Source organism: Heterodontus francisci, unplaced genomic scaffold (genome assembly GCF_036365525.1).
Source record: "Heterodontus francisci isolate sHetFra1 unplaced genomic scaffold, sHetFra1.hap1 HAP1_SCAFFOLD_61, whole genome shotgun sequence".
Lineage (NCBI taxonomy): Eukaryota > Metazoa > Chordata > Chondrichthyes > Heterodontiformes > Heterodontidae > Heterodontus > Heterodontus francisci.
Window position 1 is genome coordinate 7,394,364 of NW_027141441.1, and position 7,020 is coordinate 7,401,383.

General features: G+C 47.6%; 1 non-coding gene across 1 annotated transcript; it reads right to left on the reverse strand.

Moving 5' to 3' along the window:
• Window positions 1-5,854: 5,854 nt before the first annotated feature.
• Window positions 5,855-5,937, reverse strand: trnal-uag (transfer RNA leucine (anticodon UAG)). The gene has a single exon. It is a non-coding gene; the product is annotated as a tRNA-Leu (tRNA).
• Window positions 5,938-7,020: the final 1,083 nt, after the last annotated feature.

The following is a 7,020-nucleotide window of genomic DNA, read 5'->3' on the forward strand; positions in this document are numbered from 1 at the left end:
TTCCTTTTGTATTTAATTGGATTACTGAAATGTTAAATGGATCTGAGGATTACAGTTAGTATTAGGAAACGCACCTGAGTGAATTAGCACCCCAATCGATGGAAAGAAAAATCGGGGAAAGTATAAAATGTGCCGCCAATTTCGTTATTGAGATTCGTTGAGTAATTCGATTCTGCCCAACACTGAAATTGGCGGCTTTTTTGAATTCAACCTTTCTGCCAGGACGACAATTTAAGCCAATGATTTGCTGTATTTTCTAATTCGAGGCTCGGCAATTGGTTAAGACATGCGAATGGGAAGAGGGTGACCAATCAGAAGTGGGCTCTGGATAGACAAGCAGAGTTAACGTTTCGGGTCAGTGACCCTTCTTCGGAACTGACCCGAAACGTTAACTCTGCTTCTCTTTCCACAGATGCTGCCAGACCTGCTGAGTGAATCCGGCATTTCTTGTTTTTGTTTCAGATTTCCAGCATCCGCAGTATTTTGCTTTTATTTTAGTGGGCTCTGGATAGCGCGGGCTCAAACTGCGGGAATTCCAGGTCCCTGAATGATTGAGCTGAAACTGATCAGTTTCACAAACCCTGTCAGTTTCAGTGCAGGAAACACCGTCTCGGGGGAAATAACATCACAAGTGGGTCTGGTTCCCGTGACCGATTCAACGGCTGCTGCAAAACTCCCGGATTCCCTCATTGCATCGAAATCATTTTGAAATTCTATGAAAACAATGAGTGATTCTGGAGGAGTGATGTGGCTTTTCATTGAGGGCATGTGTGGACGGGGGAAATAACTAAGTGTAGAGCCTCGGGCACTGTTTACACAGCCCGTTTAGAAAATCAAATCCACTGCACATCCTTGCTACAAATGAAATGTCAAATTTGGGGATTCTAGTTTTGTATCTCGAACACAGCACAGATTTATTCCAGACAGTTCTAAACAGCCTATCCCAGCTCCCGTTTCCAGGTCACTGCTCTCTCTGTGAGGCGGTGGGTGGCTCTTAGAAGAACCTTTGTTGTGTTTGCTGGAAAGGGTCGAGTGTTCAGCCGCTGAATCCGGAGAGAGTGCGGCCCTGCGGTTTCAGAGCGTACACCACATCCGTGGCAGTGACCGTCTTGCGCTTGGCGTGTTCAGTGTAGGTGACCGCATCCCTGATCACATTCTCTAGGAAAACCTTCAACACCCCGCGAGTCTCCTCATAGATCAAACCCGAGATTCGCTTGACCCCGCCACGGCGAGCCAGGCGGCGGATTGCTGGTTTGGTGATGCCCTGGATATTATCACGAAGCACTTTGCGGTGCCGCTTTGCTCCGCCTTTGCCCAGTCCTTTCCCTCCTTTACCTCTGCCAGACTTTCTTTTATTAATTTCCAAAATATACTTTATTCATAAAAATCTGTAAAAAAAAATACATTACAAAACAGTTCCAAAAAGCACCAAGTCAAACAGTACAAAGCGTGCAAAGGAGATCAGTTTCCTTCAATGCAGGAGTGAGTTGCCTCACAACCCTTCCATTTCATTGTCATGCCATGTACATTTTACAGCAAACCAATATTTTCTGGCTGCAGTTCGAGTGGTTTCCCATGGATCCAGCCCCTCAGTTCAGCTTGGTGAGGGGACCTTACACAGTGGTATTTCCACATTGAGCCTTTGCTGCAGCTGCCCCAAGTTTTAGTGCGTCCCTCAGCATGTAGTCCTCGACCTTGGAATGTGTCAGTCTGCAACATTCGGTCGTGGACAACTCTTTGCGCTGGAAGACCAGCAAGTTTCGGGCATACCAAAGAGCGTCTTTCAACGAATTGATAGTCCTCCAGCAACAGTTGATGTTTATCTCGGTGTGCGTCCCTGGGAACAGCCCATAGAGCACAGACTCCTGTGCTACAGAGCTGCTTGGGATGAACCTCGACAAAAACCACTGCATCTCTTCCACACCTGCTTTGCAAAGACACATTCCAGAAAGAGGTGGGCAACGTCTCTTTTCCACCACAGCCACCTCGAGGGCCGCGTGTGGATGGGGTGAGACTTCGGGTGTGCAGGAAGGATCTGACAGGGAGGGCTCTTCTCACCATCAGCCAGGCTACATCTTAGTGCTTGTTTGAAAGTTCTGGTGATGAGGCATTCTGTGAAATGACTTTGGACTTCTGCTCAGGGGACCATCCGACAGGATCCACCATCTCCTTTTCCCGTAGGGCCTTGAGGATATTCCGTGCAGACCACTGCCTGATGGATTGGTGGTCAAAGGTGTTTTTCCACAGAAACTTTTCCAGGAAGGATAGGCAGTACGGCACAGTCCAACTGGATGGAGCATTCCGCGGCAATATAACCAGGCCCATCCTTTGCAACACTGGGGACAGATGGAACCACAGCACGTAGTGACACTTGAAGTTTGCAAACTGGGGATCTACACACAGCTTGATGCAGCCGCACACAAAGGTAGCCATAAGGATGAAGGCGACGTTGGGTACATTTTTCCCGCCCTTATCCAGAGGTTTGAACATCGTGTCCCTCCGGACTCGGATCATTTTGGATCCCCAGATGAAGCGGAAAATGGCTCAGGTGATCGCCACAGCGCAGGAATGCGGTATGGGCCAGACCTGCACCACGTACAGCAATGTGAGCGCCTCGCACCTGATGACCAGGTTCTTACCCATAATGGAGAAAGATCGCTGCTCCCACATGCTCAGCTTATGTTGTACCCTGGCTACTCGCTACTTCCAGGTTTTGGTGCACGTCTCAGCCCTTCCAAACCATATCCCCAGCACCTTCAGGTAATCTGACCTAACGGTGAAGGGGACAAAGGATCGGTCAGCCGAGTTCCCAAAGAACATGGCCTCGCTCTTGCCGTGTTTAACATTGGCTCCCAAGGCCAGTTCGAGCTGGTCGCAGATGCTCATCACTCTGCGCACAGACAGTGGATCCGAGCATAAAACGGCGACGTCATCCATGTACAGGGAGGTTTTAACCTGAGTGCCTCCGCTGCCTGGGATTGTCACCCCTCTGATGCTCGCATTCTTCCTAATAGACTCAGCAAAGGGTTCAATACTGCAAACAAACAAGACAGGGGAGAGAGGACAGCCCTGTCTGACTCCAGATTGGATCGGGAAACTTTCTGATTCCCACCCATTGATTGAGACTGCACTACTGATGTTTGTGTAGAGTAGTTTGATCCAATTGCAGATTCCCTCCCCAAACCCCATTTTGGAATGCACATCCATCATGTAAGTGTGCGATATCCTGTCAAAAGCCTTCTCCTGGTCCAGGTTGATGAGGCAGGTGTCCACCCTCCTGTCCCGTACATAGGTGATCATATCCCTGAGTAGCGCAAAGCTATCAGAGATTGTCCTGCCTGGTATAGTATAGGTCTGATCAGGGTGAATCACCAACTCCAGAGCAGACTTGAATCGACTGGCTATGTCTTTTGACAGAATCTTGTAGTCAGCATGAAGCAGAAATTGGGCCACCAATTTCTGATTTCTGTCCTCTCCCCCTTCTGCTTGTCGATGAGGGTGATGATGCCTTTCCTCATGGATTCTAACATGCTGCCAGCCTGGAGCATACTCTTGTTTCCTGGCAGACATGTTGATTCTTTCCTCAAATCAGTGCACAATAAAAGAGACTGATTCTGTCAGGCTCCTTTTTATACAGGCCACCTGGACCTGGCTGAGAAAGGCAGAGTGAGAGCAGGGAGGGGAGGAGACAAGAGTGAAGATTAAACAGAGAGCTAGATGGAGGAGACACCCAGAGTGACAGACAGAGAGAGAACGGCCCCTCATCTTTCAGCTCCACCTCCAGTTTCCTCCGTGCTGCCAATTTCAAACCCTTTATTAACAGTAGAACCAAAACCCAGCTCTCCACACAAACCCTTCCAGACTCGGCCTTCATAGTCAAGGCTTTCCAGAAAGCCGGAGCTTTTAAATATGGTCCCGATGCAATTAACACTCAGTAATATTCCCACCTAAACACAGTCCATTCTATACTAAGAAACCTCCTCAGTAACATTACCATTTCCTCACACATCCGCTTCCAGCAGTTCACCGCACCTTACTGCAGCTGTTTCGGGAATCTCCTGTGTTAGGATTGGAGTTGGAAAGCGGCCTTTACCCGGCAGTGTTATTGTCTCACACTGAATCTGCCAGACATCCTGTTCTCTTTATTGCGAGAGAGAAAGCACGGATTTAGGAAATGTTCATTTGAAATGATCTCTATTGAGAACGAGCCCGGCCGTGGGACAGGTATTCCAGTGCAAAGAGCTGTCCATGACCGAGTGTTGCAGACTGGCACATTGCAACGTCCAAGACTATGTGCTGTGGGACGGCATTAAAGCTTGGGGAAGCCACCATGGAGACTCAATGGGGAAAGGCTGCAGTCTGAGGCCCTAGTAGGCCATAGTACAGTGAGGGGCTGGAACCCGTGAAAAACCCCTCGGGCTGTTTGCACCAGAGAATGTTTGATTTGTAATGTAAATACTGTAAATATAACCTGTGCAGGCAGGGATAGTGAGATACATCATGTACATTATTGAAGGAAACTGATCTGTATTGTACCTTATGTAATATTAAATTTGAACTGCTTTGCAATGTAATTGCACAAATTATATGAATAAAATACATATTGTGCAAAAGAAAGCAGCTTTCCTGTCAACACACACCTTGTCTCAGGGCACAACTTTCCTGTGATCTTGTCATACCCAACTTCGCTCTATATCTTCTGACACACACACTTTACAGTCTGTCATTTCCAAAAACAAGCATTCTAAAATCAAAAGACCTTTTGTTTATTTCTCCTTTCTTTTCATTTCTCCTCTATTCTTCTCAATCACTCCCTTCAACAGTCCTATTCAGATCAAGGTGGAATGTGAATCGTGTCACAACTCACCTGACACTATTATTACCCTTCTTTTCTCTTGTCTCATTCAATGGGAAAGTTTTATTCACCAGTCTGTTGCTGTTTTACACTCTTGCCATACCATCTGGTATTGCATCCATCTGAATTCTGTGCTTTCATGGCCTCATATTTCTTTTCAACTTCTGGATGATTTGTTTGCTTCAGTTCCATTCAACCAGGCTGGACCACAGGGAAGCTTAGAACCTTTGCCTTGGATGGGTCCACGTTGATCCATTACATTCAGAATCACCTCCTTGAAATAACTCCATAGTACAACTACAGTAACCACACAGCATCTGCTTCAAACACTCCTCCACATTTTATCTGTTCCGACCGTCAACACCTCCAGCTCTTTTGTTTAAGTGGAACCCATCAGGTGTGTATAGGCTCCTTCTATTCTGAAAGCTGTAGCACTGGTTCAGGGAATTCAGCCCTGTTTCTCTACTCGAAAGGATCAGCCATGCTTGATCTGCCTCGTATTTTGCTTTTACTGCAACGTTACAAGACCTCCAATCCTCTGGCACACACCTGCATCCAGTGAGGGATTGCAAAATGATGGTCAGACCTTCCACTATTTCTTCCCTGGCTTCTTTCAACAGCCTGGGGTACATTTCAACTGGTCCTGATGATTTATCCACATTCAACGATGCTCATCCCATTAAGACTTCCTCTCTCCTTAAGTTATCACGTCCAATACTTCACACTCCTCCTCCTTAATAACAATATCTGCATCACCCTCTCATTCGGGAAAACAGTAAAGTATTCATTCAGGATATTGGCAACATCTTCCACCCCGATACAAAGGTTACATTTTTGATCTTTTATGTGCCCTGCTGTTTGCTCAGTTGCCTCTGACTCTCATGTTTTAATGCAACATCTTTGGGTCCATTGTTACTTTGTTCGTCCATGTTCTTTCCTGCTTTTTCTTTGCTCTTCACCGCTGCTCCCAAACGCCTCCAGTGCAGTCAAAACGCAACTTGTCAGAAGTGGAACTCGAACCCACGCCTCCAATGGAGACTGCGACCTAAACGCAGCACCTTAGACCGCTCGGCCATCCTGACTGCCAGCGATATACAATCAATGCTAAGGAAATTATTCATTCTTTGTGAAAGTATTTGTGAGATTGTGGAAATGTCTGGAAGAGGAAAGACCGGCGGGAAAGCTCGGGCCAAGGCCAAGTCTCACTCCTCCCGGGCTGGACTGCAGTTCCCGGTGGGCCGTGTTCACAGGCTCCTGAGAAAGGGTAACTATGCTGAGCGTGTGGGTGCCGGAGCCCCGGTCTTTCTGGCTGCTGTGCTCGAGTATCTGACCGCTGAAATTCTCGAGCTGGCCGGCAACGGGGCCCGGGACAACAAGAAGAACCGCATCATCTCCAGACACCTGCAGCTGGCCTTCCGCAACGACGAGGAGTTCAACAAGCTGCTGGGAGGGGAGACCATCGCTCAGTGCGGGGTGCTGCCTAATATCCAGGCCGTGCTGCTGCCCAAGAAAACCAGCGCTCAGAGCTCCCAGAAAAAGTAAAGCGGCCAAAATGTCATCTAATAAACCAAAGGCTCTTTTCAGAGCCACCCACAGTCTCTGTGAAAGGGCTGGTTACTGTCAGGAGGGAATCAGAGATGGAGTTATTGGAACAGTGGATTGACCTGTTTCACATCTGTCCAGGTGTGTTTTCAGTTCCCTCTCTGGATTTCGCTCTGTTTCTCTGCTCACACATCTCCCCCTCTAGTTAAGTGAAGAAGTGAACTACAGGGTGTCAGAATCAACAATTTAATAAATCCCGCTGCCTTCGATTTGATAAATCCCGAGATTATCCCGGTACATTAACGGGAACTGGTTCGGAGCTGATGAATTAATTTAATAATGGAAGTGTCCGGGTTAATTCTCTGTTTTTCATTTGGACAGTTTGAATTGTGTTTTTATTTCTCTCCGGTGATCTGAGCGCCGCTTCTCAATGAGAATCTGCTCCCGGAACAGAGTAAATGCAGGAAGGAAGAGGCCATTCTCGGGCTGTGTGTCTCTCTCCTAACCTGATCTGTTTAGACCGCACTGTTCCCAGAGGACGGAATCAGTGAGAGTTGTGCACACACAGGAGCTGAGTCCATTGCAGCGCTTTAATATGTGCCTTCCCCCCGGCCCTCCCTATT